Source organism: Sturnus vulgaris, chromosome 10, assembly GCF_052056855.1.
Source record: "Sturnus vulgaris isolate bStuVul1 chromosome 10, bStuVul1.hap1, whole genome shotgun sequence".
Classification (NCBI taxonomy): Eukaryota; Metazoa; Chordata; class Aves; order Passeriformes; family Sturnidae; genus Sturnus; species Sturnus vulgaris.
The window spans coordinates 7,390,414-7,407,927 of record NC_142252.1 but is presented as its reverse complement, the minus strand read 5'-3'; the positions used below and the strand labels follow the sequence as shown (position 1 = coordinate 7,407,927).

General features: G+C 39.4%; 1 long non-coding RNA gene across 1 annotated transcript in view; it reads right to left on the bottom strand.

Moving 5' to 3' along the window:
* LOC148222625 (uncharacterized) overlaps positions 1-16,688 on the bottom strand; it is a 48,552-nt gene extending 31,864 nt beyond the window's left edge. Inside the window, exons 1-2 of the long non-coding RNA XR_015805648.1 lie at positions 16,375-16,688; positions 15,080-15,184 (exon numbers count right to left, since the gene is read on the bottom strand). This is a non-coding gene — a long non-coding RNA (uncharacterized LOC148222625). The remainder of the gene's footprint in view (positions 1-15,079; positions 15,185-16,374) is intronic.
* Between the last annotated feature and the right edge of the window lie 826 nt (positions 16,689-17,514).

The window sequence follows — 17,514 nt, the reverse complement described above, 5'->3', positions numbered from 1 at the left end:
ATTTTCTATTAAATATCCTCAGCTCATACAAGCACTCCTGTGCACTCAAGAATTGATTATCCTGCATTATCCACCTCACAAGCCACCCCCCACAAGTGAACTTCATTTGCAGACTTAGAATATGCTTTGTTCAGCTATAGGAAAAATGAAGAGTGCACCATTTTTTTTCTCAGTAGTTTCAAGCCATATAAAGTTGCATGAATGAGATTCAGCATGATATACAGATTTATGGATTCGCTTAACATCTTAATGCACAGCAAGATATTTCAATATATTTATATTTATGCTTAAGAGAATCAGCAGAAAGGTTAGGGATGGGAACAAAAAGCTGATTTGTTGTGACAAATTGAGCCCTTCTTACAACTGCCTTCTCAAAGAAATGCCTGCTCAGAAAAGCAGGCTGGGTTTTCTGGCACACATTGTCCTTTTACAGCAATCAGAAGTGTTGCTTTAGGATATTCCCCAGGCAAAAGGGAGAAGGCAGTGATGCTAAGTCACAAATTGCAACTGAAATCTTTGGTCCACTTTACAGCCCGTTTCTAAAAAAAGGAAATTTTATTGTAAAGTAAAATAAGAGGAATAAAAAAATACCCAGTAGTTCCAAAGACAGTAGTGCCACTCCTTTCTCTTTGCAAATAGATGGCACCTACGTTTTCAGAGGAAGTATAAATAAGGATGGTTTACTTACTCTTGATGGCCTAGGTTTAGAACTGGTGCCCTATAAAAGTCACTTTCCTAGTATAGCAAAGATTTGCCATATAAAAACAGACTACTCCCCAAGAAATAAAGTCTTTAATATAATATTCTCATCTGCTAAAATGAGGGAAGATTTCTCTCTTCTACCTCCATGCCACCAGCAAAGCCTCACTGAGCCCAGCCCCACCCCTCTCACATTCCAAGGAATTTAAGCATTGAAACTTCAGAGTGAAACCCAGCAATGACAATTCCACATCCACAATGGAAATGCCACCAGGAAAACAAGGAAACACCTCAGCAACGCTGCAGTGGGGGAGCAGAAAGGCTTTTTTTGGCTCACACCTGCACCACGGACAGCAAACACCTGCAGCTCACTCTCGTTTGAGGCAGAAATGCTTTTGGCAGCTGCAGCTCCATCCCTGCTCTCCAGCTTTGGGGGCAGGCTGTTCCCAGGCAAGGTGTTTGTGTTTGCACTGCAGCAGACCTGGTGAGCTTCGGAGACTGCTTGATCAACCTGCCCTGGCCTCAAAAGCCTTGGCAAGCTCGCAAGGCTGGTGGCAAAGCTCTCTGCTCCTGCAGCTGAGCCTGGGTCCAGAGATGGTGCTCTCCTTTAAAAGGCACACCACTGGGTGACAACATCCCAGGAATAGGCTGGAGGGTAAGGAGCAGAGCTGTTATCCAGTGGTGAGGCAGCTACATTATTGTTGAGTTAATTGCATCATCTATTAGTAGGACATTCAGCCATCAGATGTCCCTGCATTATGCTTGGTTAGGTGAAAACTTGTGGTCTGTTTGCCCAAAGGAAGATGGAAGATACATTAACCTCCTTGTACATCTTCTGTTTGAAAGACTGTGTTTAAAGCACCTAGCAGTCAAGTGATTAATAGCCTATCAAGGAAATATTAATATTAGAATACTAAAATTAATTCATATTTCCTAAGTCATTTGAGAACCACAGAATTCACATTTCATTTATTTTTCTGATAACTGCTTGAAATACAAGAAACAGCTTTGTTTGTTGCTTTTACCATCTCTAGAAGTATATGATGTCTACAAGATTCCTAGAAATAGCCCAATAAGCAACCATGTTTGGTCCTTTCCCTAGCATACAGTCATTCATTTAAAACACAGAGATGTGTGCAGTTTGCATCTCTAGGCCACTATGAAAACACTATATTTTCATTATGTTATCACAATACCATCATCATCTGTAGATGGTAGCCTTTCAAGTTATTAGTAAAAATTATAGTGATGAAAAAAACCACCATCCACAATAATAGCTGAGATCAACATAAAGCACCAGCTGATGGCTGAGACTTCAAACACATCACCATTAACTGCCTATCAAACAAATAAAAGATTGAATTTCATTACAGTCTAATACAGAAAGCTTTAACAATTCACTTTCATAGTTCACTTAATAAGAAAATGGAACAAATATTAACACCCTTTCTTTGTGAAACATATATTTACCTAGGTGCTTTTCAACAGGTCACGCCAACTACTTCTGATGGGAAGGAAGTGGAGCAACAAAACACCTCCTCAAATACTTTCTGTAGTGCTTTTATACCTTCTGCACATTCCCAGGCACTAACTAATTAATTACAACTCACTGATGCAGGCAATCACTCAAGCATGCACATGAAGACCAGAAACAGGGCTGGAGTTTAGGAGCATCTGGTTCTCAATTATGGGGCTGCTCTGTGAGAGCACAATGCTCATCTGCCTGTTCCACACATGGCAGCAGAGCTTATTTATAGTTGCTACTCAGGAAGCTGTAATTTGTATTAAAATATGTAATGACTGAATTACTCTTCAGTGCCTGTGCTTGAGAATAACAAAGTGTTCCCACCAATCTCCATACTGTATAAAGCTGTAGCTAATACCAAGGATTTGTTCAAAAGGCAACTTTAATTGGAATGAAACCTGGCCTTTCTACCACGGAGAACAACTGTCACAATTTTATCTGGCATGTTTCGCTAATACCACTATAGCAAAATTTGTGCTCATTCATACCAGCCTACAGGTGGCTGCTGAGCAATTCCAGGGCATCATCAGGCAGTGGTCAAACCCAACAATAAAGCTCAGAGTCATGCCTGAAAATAAACCTGGAAAAACACAACCAACCTGCTTTCACTCCTTGTCTGTCCTTTCCTCTCACACCCAAGACCTCTTGAGCCAAGTGCTAATCAGAGCTCTGCTCACTCAGAGTTTTAAAGTGCATTTCAGATTCCTCCTTGCCTGCTCCCCACCAGCTACCCCTTCTCTCCACCCTGCTGTGCATCTCCAGCACCTGGCAGGCAGTTCCTGGTCACAGAATTAGTTGGTAATCTCCACCAGTTACATTATCACCTGCTCTGCCTACAAATCCCTCCCACCTCCTCCAATTAGCAAGTTCTTACTTAATCCTTTCTAGTGTGGAGTTGGGAAACATAATTCCTAGGTAGAAATTAACACTTTGCTGAAACAGTTTTCAGTTTGTTACAGCCAGGTTGTGTTTCCAAGTGAAAGAACACAAATGCACAGGAATTCTCCAATCGTGAGAGCAAATACCTCACTCTCCTTAGCAGCCCAGAGGCTCTGGCACTTTAGGCAGGGGTGCACCCTCTTCCACACGTGAATTACAATGCCTAGGCCTTAATAATCCAATTGTAAAAGGCTATGTAAATTAAAATTAGATTACATGAAATGTCCTTGTTAACTGGTTTGTAATAGATCTGTAGAACACAGCATCCCAAGGACATTCCATTTACCCCAGTAAAATCCATAAGTGATGGGATTGAATAAAGAAGGGATGATTCTGCTCATCATTTAAACACTTGGGAGTTTTGCAAAGATGTTTCTTCTACCTAAATCCCTGTAAAGGAAGCATATGAGTCATAAACAAGTTCAGTGGGTGCAGTAACAGCAAGCAGAGTTATACAACAGCCCCAAAAATCTCTGGAGTACAGATTGAACAAACAGGCTTGTTTTGCCTAAGAAGAATGACAGTGCATGTAAGTCATCAAGTGTGTGACAGCCTGGTGAAAAGAGATAGGAACAGTCTGTCTCAGAGTACACAGAGCAGAGGGCTTCAGATGCAGAAAAAAAAGATTGATCTTCAGGAAAAAGGAAAGAAAAAAACCCCAACTTTTGCATGGAAAAAGTAGTGAAAGGTAAAGAAACTAAGAAGTTTCACAGGTTGTTTAAAGGAGTCTTATTATGTTTAAAGGAGTTTCCCATTATGTTCATATATTTCCAGAATTCTGCTCTGAATAACTTGATAGTGGCCAGAATAAAAGATTGTGGTGAAATCAAAACTTGAGATGTTTCCCCACATTCTAGGCCAAGTCAAATAACTTAATCATTCCTCACAGGTGTGCACATCCACTTCTTGCTGAAATAATCCAAAAGGCAAGTTCTGCACCTAAAAGCCAAGCAGGACTGGAAAACATTCACAGAGATCAGCAAGCCTCCAAATTCCTCTTTCCTTCTGCTTTATTCCCTATGGTATCACCTCAAACGTCATTCTCCAAACTTACTTCAGATATCTTTATGAGAGATTTCCAGATATTATAAGTATTTAAACTTTCTGAATTCTTCTCAATATTGTTCATGGATCTCCTAACTAAATGATTCTTTACCCCATGATTACTGTTAGCTTGTCTTAAACATTAAGAATAGGGATATTGAAAAAGAAAAGTCACAGGTCTGAATCCAAGAAAAACATTGGCATAAATGCCCATAAGAATTCCTTTTCATCTCAGTTCCTAAAATGCATAAAACTAAGACAAAAAAAAACTTTTACTTCCATGCACAACTCACTAGACATATCATTAATATCTGTGTTCTTCTTCTATCCCTTGTGAAAACCACTTAGAGAAAACATGGACAGAGAAAACTATATTAAAAAACTGTGAGATGCTGCCTATTAATTTGTGACTTTAAGGATACTTCCTCATTTTCATACGGGTTGTAGGGAAAACAGATTCTGATATTGCAAAACCAATAACAGAGATGCTGGGAAGTTATTGCCATTATATTTCAAGTACAAAATGTGAAGAACATGACAAGAGTGACATCTTTGTTTTACTGAGCTACATCTATCAACTCTCAGGAAAATATGGGAAAAGCTGATCGCAGCCTTGGATAGAAAATTCCTGAAACGTTTTCCACCCGTGGCTGGGAAGTGTTGACACTGACCTGGGGGCCAGCTCTGAAATCCAGTAGCACTTGTCCAAACAAACAGTGCATGCTCACTGGGGCTCCTGGGCACACAAACTGTTAATATTACACCCCTGATACAGATTTCTCATTTGTTCATCTACTTAACCAAGCTCATGATACTGGAGCTGAATCAGCTTTCAGCCCTGCTGCAAACTTCCACCACGGTTTGTAGTTTCATTGGAAAAAATATCACAACATCACTTGCTGAATCAATAATATTAATGCAAGATAGAATTTATTTTACTTCTAGAAAAGGACAAAAGCGCTGTTGATCACTACATCAATTTCGCTTCCCTGAACTACACAACAATTCTGTCAACACAGCCTTTGTTTCAGTTTTTGTGATTCTTTTTCTTGTTTCCATGTACCTAGGACCTGAGGAAAAAAAGGAACAGGACACACAATATTTACTTTTCTGCCTTTGGGCTTGTGCAGCTGAACCTGAACAGACCCAGATGACACAAGCTCTCCTCTGTGCTGGCCAGTTTGGTGGCCAAAGAGCCAGTTAGTGGACTGGAAATTCAGAATTAGTTCATAAGTACCTTCTGAGTATTGGATCAAGGATTTTAATTGAAAAAGAAGTGATCAATTGGACCAAGAACTGTATTTAACTGCATAGCGACAGATGCAGAAATATTCCTAAAATCACAGTACCACAGCAAAAATATTGGTTCTTTAGCTTACATGTAAGTTGTACCTCTAAAGATATATAATTCTCTCACACGTGTCACAAAATTGTTCACAGTGACTATAGAGACATTACAACCTTTGCATAATATTTTTATTTTATTCTAATAAATTTTGCAAATGGACAAATAGTAGTATTTTCTTATGCACAAGAGTCTAACATCCTATAAACATATCTGTGGCAATTTTAAAACATATTTTCAATAAAAGCCTTCTCCTGCAAAAAGTTATATTCATGTTTATGAATGAGGATGGGATATGGACATGAAGGACTAACCCTGCCAGATGCTGATTTCAGCAGGGACTTTGCCACTACAGTGCTGCTTTCAAGAGAAATTTAAGAGAAAAATTATTTTTAACATTTCAAGTCTATTTGCCTAAAAGTCTTTGACATTTTTGTGATAAAATTCAGAACTAGACCTTACTTGTATTTTTAAAGTCAGACAAATTCTTCAATTGTGACATATAACTCTCATCTGATCAGAGGCAAGAAAAAAGAGACAGAAAATGATTCAACTCTTTGTACATAATTATTCTATGCAGATAAAGCCACGTATCCTCCCTTCTCTACCCTCACTCTGGGAGCTTCAAGCAGTTCTGCTTCTGCAGCTCATGTTTAGTTGTGCTTATGTTTCATCTGAGCCAAACTATGCCATTCTTTAGTGACACAAAGCAAAATTGCCATTTTTCTGTGCTTCTGGAAGATGTTACAAATAAGGAAGGAAAGGGGGATGAACATGACCTTATCCAAAAAGCCCTGCAGTTTTCCTTCCACCTTGGAAAAAGCTGGGTTTATGTTTTCTTAGGGTAGAGGAATGTTAGTTTAACATGCTGCCAATCAAACTCTACAGGTTAAAAGGGCATAGATTGTTTATCTTCAGTTCTGATATTTGCCAGTAAAGGGATTGAAAAGCAGCAATCTGGACTTTGGGGACAGTATTTGAGATAAAACCATTGCAATATTTGTATAATTAAAACACGTGCTCTGCAATTATTTATAATTTGCCATTTATTTTGACAATATTGTTAAACTGCAAATGGATTGGATTACCCTAAAATTTAAAAATTCAGAAATCCATACCTTAACTCACGAGGAGTTTAGTTTTAGCTGTTTCATTTTATAATTTGAAAATTCATTGGAACTGGCATTGCTAACCACAAAATACAGTAGGAAAATTGTAGGTTATGCAAGAAAAATCTGAATCTGATCTACAAAGGACCACTTTGTCACTTGTTTTTATTATAGTATCCATTTTAGACAAATAGTCCGTTGACAAATTACTATGTTTTAGAAACAGTGGTGGATAACTTCTGTCCCCTCTCTAGATCAAAATCATGTGCAGGGAGAAAGAAAAAAATAAAATGCTTGTGTGCCATTTCTTCTGATAGTTTTAGATTTAGGAAGCATTGTATTGGTTTTGTAGGTTTGATTTTTTATTTTCTCTCTCCTTTTTTCTTATGAAATTAAATAGGATTTATTAACTTCTTTTACAGAATTCTATGTAAAATCCCACCATGGTTTTAATCAAGATTTCACTATCAAACTAAGCTCCTCAGTCTAGTCATCAACTTTAGAAGACTCAGAGATATGTTAAAGATGAAACTATACCAGAGTATATTGGCACAAGTGCCATCTTTTATCACCCACTGTTGATTAAACCATCAGATCCCCATGGAAGCCATTTACATTTTCAAGTGCCCAATATTAGGGCAGGTTTATTTCAGGTGTCAAAAAAGATGGCACCTACTTACTGAGTTCTCCTAGTTTGTCCCAGCTTCCCAGCTGGAAGGAAACTAAAGTATTTTTAACCAAAATTTAAAAATGGACTGTTAGCTTTGCTAACAGTAGTAATTGGAGAATTAATATATATCAGAGAAAAATTTCATTATGAAAGACCCTATTATCAGTGCCATAGATAAGCAGCTTCAGGCCTTAAAAGGACATCAAGGGCAGGGCAAATGTTTTGACCTCCCAGCTCTGGTGATTGCAACACAGGGGAGTTGAGGGCATCGTCTTGAATTTTTATAACATGTCACACTTGACTCAAAAAATACAGCAGTTATCCTGACCTGTTTTTTAATGGAGCAAAATGCTCTTTATGCAAGATTCAGGACTATTTGCAGCTGGTGCAATGACAACTGGCCAGCTTCAAAAGTTTCCAACCTTATCTTGCAAGTCCCCTGAGCTGCTTCAGAGTCTTTCCTGCTGAGGTTTGCCCCCCATGTGTGTGCTTACCTATAGTCTGTCTTCTAGCCATGGCTTTTATAAGTGATCATCTCTCCTCTGATCAAGTTTTGTGTTCAATCTGTTTGAAATCTCAAAAGAGCACAAGTTTCTCAATAGCATAATCTCAAATTCAGAATATCTTTCAATGACAAAATCTGACATTTTTGTAGCTTCAGCCTTGGCAGGGGGTGGCTACCATATTTTAAACCCCCTGAAAACTCAGACCTCTAGGTCTTGTTGAAAATGCTCACATAGAATTTTGTGCATCAGCTGTTACAATATTAATAACCACTGGGGTAAAGGATTTGAAGTCCAAAGGAAAAAGTCAGAGTTATTGACAAAAGCTAAAGCAAAATCACCCCACTTTCTTTCAGATTTAGAGCCCTTTGACATTAACGAGTAACTGGATATGACTTCCAGTTTTGTTGCACAGGTGTTTTCTAATATTTAGAACAAGCTATAAAGAAAAATAGCAAACATGTCAAAAATCAAGCAGAATAGTAATCATAGTATTCTTCAGACCTATGTATTGTACACAGCACACTTTGGAAAATCATATACATGACAAACCCAGAACCCACAATGGAGTGGAATGTGTGGCCTGATGGAGGAGGTGGAAGGCTGGGTCTTAGGCTTCAGGCCAGGATAGCTTCTTGAAAAATAAAACAAACTTCTGTTGGGAAAAGACAAGAAATGAGTTAATAAAACAACAGAGAAATTAAACTTGTTCATTCTTTGTCCTCTACAAAGAAATTAAAGAGGAAGTTCCTGCTGTGAATAGCACACAGCCATAACTTCACTTTGCCCCTTAATTTGAACGATTCCCCCCCAAATCCCGTGTCAGGGCTGACCCTGGTGCAAGGCTCGAGGCCATGACATGATCTGCTGTGCTCTACCACGTGGGGAACAAGCCATTCCTTCATCCCCAGCCTCTGACCAAGGCTGATCCCTACAAGGAGGCTGCCATGGTTCATCAGCTGCTCCATGTGCACTCTCCTCCTCCCAAACAATTTTGAGTGGGTGTCACAGCCCTTTTTCAACACCAACATCTGCACTCACCACATTCCTCTGCCTTGCACAGACTTGTTCATGATTCCTTAGCTACTGTGATGCTCAGTACCCTGGAATGGAAGTTGCACTGAAAAGATGAAAGTTTCAGATCAAGAAAACCTTCTCATCATTGACATTACTTCATTAGCAAAACCAAATAATCACTCTGTGTTAACCATAACAGTTTGAAAACTGTGGGCCAGGCACCTTCAGAGTAACAGGAGTTCACTGACGTGACTGGTTCATTGAAGCATTTCCCCCTTCATTATGAGTATTAGCTTATTAGTGCCTAGGTTTAGTTGAAACCAGATGTTTCTGATTTTGTGAAGACAACCTTGCTGTGATGGCTCTGAAGCCTGTGTTACCCTCCAGCCCTGGGTGTATGTGCAGTTTGGGAGTCAATTAAATTACAGATCAGCTATGAAATTGTTCATAATTCCTGATCTACACTATTTGCTGAGCAGGAGATTACATCACTCATTTGAGACACTGGAGATCCCAATGTCTTCTTACATTTCAATCAAACCCCAATTCTCTCCCAGCTCAGGAGCTTTACACTTGTCTCTAGCAGAGGGACTGGTCCTTTACAGAGTGGGCACATTTCTTACCTAGGAGAGCAACTCCCAGGTCAGTTAAAGCAGCACAAACCTTCCATATCTCCTTGATGTTAACAGAACCGTCACATTTATGCTGTTGCAGCAGAGAAACAGAAATAGGTTCATGACACCTCAAAGCTAAGCAAATCAATCACACAGTTCTCATTCCCAAATCCTGGACTTCATCACATCATGTGAGCCTCTCCTGCACTGACTGGATGCTGTTGGACCTTTTGATGCTGCAGGACAAGACACGAGATAAATAAAATGTACTTTTTTTTTTTTCTGCTTGCTTCCCTCACGCTGACCAGAGAGGAAATGACAACCAGATGCCCCTGTGACCCAGGGTTCCCCCGAGGTGACCGATCCAAGTGTAACATGTGGTCGCCTCATTTGGGAAGGAGCCAAAGCCTGCTCTGTTTAATTGGCCGAATGGTCCCCTACAGCTGCAACAGATTAGGGACAAATTCTCTTCAAATAAAGCTGTGCTTTTTTTCCTCCCCATCCCCCCTCTAATTTGAGGGGTGTTGGGGAGAAATCATGCCTGGAGAAACATGTGCACATACACACACGACTGAAGTTAATAAAAGTGTCAGGTAGGCAAACAAAATACCATTTATTATTAAGCAGCAATAAAAGACCACATTGATGTGTATAAGGAACCAGGCAGCCGGGGTGCTCCAGAGAGAGGCAAGGGAGTGGTGTCTCATGAATCATTACAAAAGTTTTCTCTGATCTTTAATAGTGGACTCAGTGACTTTGGGAAGGGGGGAAGGGTGCAAACATTTGCAATGCCAAGTCCTAAGCCCCCTCTTCCCAATTCTCCAGCGGTTCACTGTGAGGGGATGAAAGCAGCCTGGCTGGAGCAATCTGCTGCAGAGAGCACTCGAAGCTGTGAGAGCCATCTCAGAGGGCACTTTCAGGCCTGGCCTGGCCTGGCAGTGAGCTCTGTAGTTATTTTAAAGAATAAAAAGAATATTTCAAAGACTGGATTTTTAAAGATAAAGACATCTTTAGGGCAGAAGCAGAATGTTCATTTACCTAGAGATCCACTATCTAAAACTTCTGATGGAAATGCTATATTTAGCAGCCATTCAGCTGGCAAAGAAGTGCTCTGCTATTCATTATAATATCAAGTTTTCACCAAAAAAAAAGCTCATTTTCTGAGACTTTAATGTAGGGGCTTTTGTTCCCTCTCATACAATTCTTGCTGTGTTTTTCTTTCATTGCTTGGTCTTAATCTTGGGTGTGGAAATGAGCTCATTAGGAGACCTATGTAGAACTTAGTCTGGGGAAAAGAGGTGCCAAGAGCTCTCTCCCAGCAGTTCTGGAGGCACAAGCAGAAGCCAAACTGTTCTTGCTGCATAGATTTCTCTGGATCCTCATAAAAAGCTTGTAAGTTTTTGGAGATCCATTCATCAAGTCCGATGTAATATAAAGATTAGTGTTCCTACTGGAGCCTAAGGAAATGTTGTCTTCCTTTACCAATGGCCCATTAGGAAATGAAGTGTAACAGAAACACAAATGGCTATATATCAAATATTCATTCTGAACACTTTGGGGAATAAAAGAAAGAATAAAATACATTACTTTTGCCACATAAGCTGTTATGCTTAGCTGAGAAAAAAAAATATTCTTTTATTTACACACTAATTTGATAACCCAGTATCATCTACTTTATTATAATCATTACATTAAACATCTCCACATACCATACAGTCAGACCAGTTCTACAACTATAGTAAATGTTCTAACTCAATTTTTCTACACAACTTCCATGACAACTTTATGGATTATTGCCCCTGAAGACAGCAACAGCCACTTGTAAGAAATAATTCAACTGGAGCTGTTGCTGTGCCTTAACTGATCATTTGTTTTTTAAAAATAAAATAAAATAAAAATCTGTAGACAGAGTTGTTCATTTAACTGAAAGGATGAATCTTAGTAAGAAGAGTCTGAAGTTGAGAACAAATACCTGTGTGTAGGTCAGCAGTGTGTGTTCAGCTCCCAGTAAGTTTTGAATGCACTCAGAGGCACAGACTTTGCTCGAATAATTTTTCTATCCTCAAAAGATTAGACAGAATGAGAAAGCTCCTCTCACTCTGGGATATCAAAATGTTTAATTCTCACAATTCTTATTAATTATCTGATTTGTTTACTTGCCCAAAAATATCTTCTAAGGAGGGAAGGACTCAATGAGCAACGAAAGATGAAATGAATCATTGCAGAGATATTTTAGAATATTTGAAATACTTTGAAGAAAACCCTTTACTTCTCTCTGTCCATAATATATGAGAGGTATTTTATTTCCCCCTCACTGCATACATTGGCATTAACTGGTTTTGCATGTGTCCATCATAAAGACAAATATACACATACTAATAAATATTTTGAATAGTAGTGGTGGGCTTGGCAGTGCTGGGTTTATGGCCAGACTCCATGATCTTAAAGGTCTTTTCCGACCTAAATTATTCTGACTCTATGATTTACTTCAGAACAAGGCAGTTTCCTCAACATGAGAACTCGTAAGTATTTGCTGTGTATTCATCTCATAAAAAAACCAAATGTAATTTCTTGCATCACTAAATAACAGCCTTTTCCTCAGGCAGCAAAATGGTTTTACAGCACTTTTCAAACAGGATGCCGAGGGGGTGGGAGCAGGCTGAGCCCAGCAATGCTCACATTGTTCTGCAGTGCTGTCATCCCACAATGGGGCAGAGGAGGAAAAGGAGCCCCTGTGCCAGAAACATCTGCCTGGACGGCTCAGAGGGATGGCACAAACGTGATGGCACAAACGTGATGGCACACTGGGCAGAGCCCGTGGGCTCAGGGATGCTCTTCTCTTGTGCTCAGCTGAACTTGGAGTGTTTTGCATTGGGAACAAAGACACTGAGAAATTCTTAGCTGGACTCTGTTTATTCAATCTACCACCTTTCTCCATTTACTTCATTAAAATATCAATTATACTCGTGCTATATTCCTATCAACATTTGTCAGATATAGGACTGCATTGTCTAGAAAACCATCAAAGGCAAAAGCAAAATTCACAAATGGTTCAATGCAGAGAACTCGTCAGGCTTTTTCCTTTCCTATTCCTGGTTTAGAACTGTTTTCAAAATCCAATTTAAAACAATTGAAAACCCGGCTTTGAGGCTGCTGTGACAAATCTGTTTCATACTGGTCATAATCATAGTTTCCATCAAAGATTCTGAGATAACCCAATGTCAGTTTATGGTCTCCTTACACATCATAAATAGTTATCTCAAGTTTTTCTCATGTTGATATCCAGGTTGAATAACAAAAAAGAGTGTGGCTCTGTGCTATCCCTTGCCTTTTTTTTCCCCTCCTGTCCTGTAGCCCTGGCCACAGAATTCCCACTCTTCTGCTGTGACATTGGTTGGATAAATTTGGCCAAACCAGAGGAGCACAGAAATCCAGAATACTAATGAGCTTTTCTGCAAATGGTTACCTTGGACACATATCATTCTTGACCCATTTTTTTATTACAAATAAAATAAATTTTATGCAAATGCAATATCATATTGAAAACACACTACGTTTATGGTTTTTTGATCCTTTGAACGTAGTCAACTTTTTGCTGACATTATTGCATAAAATACACTTTTGAAAGCAATTAATTTGGAGTAATTCAGAGTGTATGAAAATTTATGTGTATTTGTGGGTTAGACTAGTTCTAACTATTAAAAAATATTTTTCTGTAAAACCCACATATTTTAATATTGGATAAAAGTGTGATTCAGAGACAATTTTGTGATGGTTTTTCACTGGTAAAGTCCAAACTTCAGACTTGGTCTCTGCAGTACTGGATGTGAAGGTACCTCTGTCAATATATTGATAAATGTGCCAGCACAGTCATAATTGAGGATAACTAATTCTTTGTAGAAAAGTACAGAAAAACTGAGCAAATCCAACAGACCAAATCCTACACCAGAGCTAATGCAATTCTTTTATGCCTTCTCAAAAACCTAGGGAATTCTGCCCAGCTCTGCTGACTCTTACCACTGTCATGTGCCATAACACCCCTCAAGCAGGGTGCTGGACAAAGATGGTTTCCTGTGGAAAACAGGACAAAAATCTCTCTGTAGAACCCATCACCTCCTGCAGAATTCACCAGCCTGTACCTCTGTATGGCCATGAAGCTTTGCAGTGAGCTCCAGATCAATTGCAGCTCTTGACATTTATCTAACTTGAATGCAGGAGAACATACATTTTGGGTTGATTCCTATCTGTTGCCAGCTAAATGGATCAATAAGGCTTTTTTTTCTTTTTCAGTGAGAGAGGGTCTTCACTTGACATCTTTTAAAGTTGGGCAGACAGTTTCATTCAAACTGCAATGCTCAGCAACCTCCGATATTCTAGCAGCACCCAGCTGCTCTTCTGTTGTTAAGACATGGTTCAAATCTCTATTATAAACCCTTTTTTTTCCCCTTTTAATTAGTTTAAAATGCAGCTGTAAAAATTGCTTTGGGATGAACCTTGGCATGCTGACCTGACTGCTGGCCTCTCTTTCTCTTGTCTGCCCTCCCCCACTCCACTTTAAAATTTGAATTTATATTTATTCTGCCTGGAGATAGAGGAAGGAAAGCAAGTAATAAAAATAACTTATTCCAAAACTAATAGGCAGACACGGAGCCATCAGATATCAGGTGTGTGGCTTGACTATGTATTAAAATAAACGTATTAGATAACACATACTTTCGAGTGCCAGACACCAAAATCTTCACAGCATTAAACTAAGAAATGTAACAGGTATGTCGGTGTTAAAGGTCCTACATCTGAAAAAGAGCCTCCATCACTAAGCCAGGATTTTCCTCCAGGCCACCGATTCAGCAGTCCTTGAAGCCACTCTGAGGACTGAGGAGGTAGTCAGGACTGAAAGCAGTGCCCTTTCAAACACTGCTTTTACCAACTGTGTACGCTGTACATGGAATATTTTCGCAGGTCAGAACACACCTCTGCATGGCTGTTCGGTGCCCTTGCTTCCTCAACAGGGAGTTCACTCTCCACAGTAATGCAAAACACAGCTATTAGGAGGCAGACAGTTAATTATCATGAAAAAAGGTAATAATATTGCTGTCTCTGTGAGGCATTCTCAGTGACTACCACACTGATATAATCAGCAAAGTACAGAGGTTCAGAGTTAGCCTTTGCTTGTGCTGGAAGTAATTAGCTATCAAATTGATCTCCAACTATTAGAGCCCACGGATAGGATGCCTTCTGTCAAGTTTACAACTAGCTATTCCAGCAGCCTTCCATTATGCCTGGAGCATTAGGATGCACTGCAGAGGACCCTCAAATTTCACCCAGAATTTCCATGCTTTTGTAGATTTAATTAAGATTGTGCTTAGTCAGTAGAGAAATGCAACACTTTCTTCTTGAATCCGTGCCCATATTTGCTAGCAGCTATTAGGATAATAAGTATTAAAAACAAAATGCTAAATGGTGATATTTAAATGTCTTTAAAAATTAGTATAAAAAAAGTTTTGTTTCTGAAAGAAAATTCCAGAAGCTGTACTTGACAATGTTAGAAACCTCCAGAAACGTTCTGAAATCTCAGCATAAGTAGCTGTTTTCACCTGACACACACATTACATACCTCAGGAAAAGAAGCTTCCTTAGGACCCAGTGCCACGGTGCTCCTCACTCTGACAGCAGCAGCACAGTTTAACCAGGGTGATACAGGTAACAATTGGAAAATAGTCTGCCAAACAACAAATTCAATCACAATCAGCATAGGCTTTGTCACAGGCAGATCTCCAGCCCTTGGTATCACCTATCACGTCTCTGTTCACTGATAAAAATGATTTGGCCTTCTACAAACTGTTACTATGTTCTGCCTTGAACAATATCTGGCAGCAGTGAAGCTCACACATTAATTAAGAGAACAGGCTTCGTTTTACATTTTAAATATAATAAAGAAAACCAGAAGCATTATCAGTAATATTCACTTCACACTTCCACACAAATAAATAGATAAAAAATCCAATTCGTATAATTCGTGTTTATCAGAATTAATAATTCTGTTCCATCTCGGTATGGTAGAGGCTTCATAACTCGTCATATCTTTCAACATTATTTACTCCTAAGCTTCAAAGTTATATTTTTAGAACATATTTCCTGCCTCAGAAAACTCTCTTGTAAGTTGTTTTATGTGATGGAAAATATTCGTATTTTTCTAATAGCAGTTAAATGCTAAATCATAATCAAAGCTAATGCTAATAACAGTTCTACATGAAGTAACTTGTTAATTGTTTTTTTAAATGGTTTTGTGCCTTTTATTATACCTTCCATCAAAGGCCCACAGAATTATGACATTGTGGTGCTTTTGCAGAAATTCTTATGCCAGAATTTTTATGGCCTGAAAGGACAGAAACAAATTCCCAGTCCTTTCTAGGGAGCCAATCTAGGACAAATCCAGGGCTTTCATCTTCTATGTAAAATATATAAACTGTGGAATCCAGGAAATAGGGTTCTTTATGTTCTGTGCCAAGGAAAAAGGCTCCAGTGCTGCAGCAGGGAAGCACCAGAGCTGCACGCACTGCATACCAAAGACAGCTCCAAGGGCATCTCTGCTTTTCTCTTTGCACTAGAATGTATGAACAGTGCACCCTATTGCTAAGCCCCAGGATGCAAGTTACAGTTAAAGAAAGGAAGAAACTATTACTTCAGCCAAAATATATCTGTGTGTGTATTTAGGTATAAAGTAATAATGTGAAAGCTTATAAATTAGTGCAGTTGATTTATTTAAACCTTAGCAGCCTTTGAGCCAGAGCTTTGCAGAACAGGTATTCCTGAGGGCAGTGGTACAGCACAGCAAGAAACACAACAAGCTGAAGCTGCTAATTAAGTTCACTTTAACTTTCCATTAGGAAGCTTGGATCGGTTACTCACATTCTAAAGGCTCACTGCTATTTGTGTTAAATGAAGTGTTCCTTACAGCTGTAATCACGCTGTACAACACAGTTTTGGCCGTGGCCATTTCCTCCCTGTCAGAAAGCATCTCTAGCTCCAGTTGGAACCCATGTGCATGTGAGGATTGATTTCTTGACGTTTTGTCAGTGCCACTTCTCCCTGCATGACTGCAGGTCTGATTAGAGGCAGAAATGTGCCTGGGTGGAAGGCATGTGTTCCATTTCCTGCCCTTGGCAGCAACCTGCTCCACAGGGTTCCAGCAGCAGCTCGTGTGCAGCAAGTCCCTCCTCTGCCTTGGCCTCACCCTGAGCGGGGAAAGGGGAACAGAAACTGGTTAGAAAACAAAGAGAGAGAGGGAAATTCAAGTAAACAGCGTAGGGAATTTAATAGAGACTGATAATAAATCTCCATCCCTAATCCTTTTTCACCTTTTTTTAGATCGGATCAGATTAGATTAGTGTGATTTCACTTTCTGGTGCAGAGCAGCATAAAACAACAAAGTTTAAATGGCACCAGAGAGAAGAGGGGAGGGAGACAATGAACTCCCGTGCTAGAATTTTGGCAATGTTGTGAACGGAAGGCAATGTTTTCTCGGGTTTTGGTTACTGTGCATTATAAGTGATGCCATCTCAATTTCACTTGCTGTGTGGCTGTAGAACAGACTGCAGAAAACTGGAACCAGCTTCCAATCAACTGCCCCAATGACAGCCATCACAGAACTGGAAAGCTGCTTCCAAGCTAGCTCTCATTAATTGTTCCCACACCATCTTTGCTGCTTAACACAAGCTGTTGCAGCCAGCAGCTTGTTCCATTAGGTTCTAAGAGTCCAAATTAACCCTGAAAAAAGAAAGACACTGAGAACAGAACAAGATGGAAGAGGGAAAGAGAAGAAGAGAACAGGGGCCGAGAGTTGAGGAGGCTCCTGAATTAGCTGGATTCACCATTCAGCCTTATATTCTTCCAAATAAGTATCCACAGTCGTTGCTGTGAAGGAAGTGAAAAAGGAGAGGGTGGCACACAGACATCACCTCATGGGTTTGGTTATTTTCAGAAGTATTTTTAATTAAAAATTTGAAAAGCAGCAATTTTGTTACAATCACACATTCGTGTGTTTAAAAT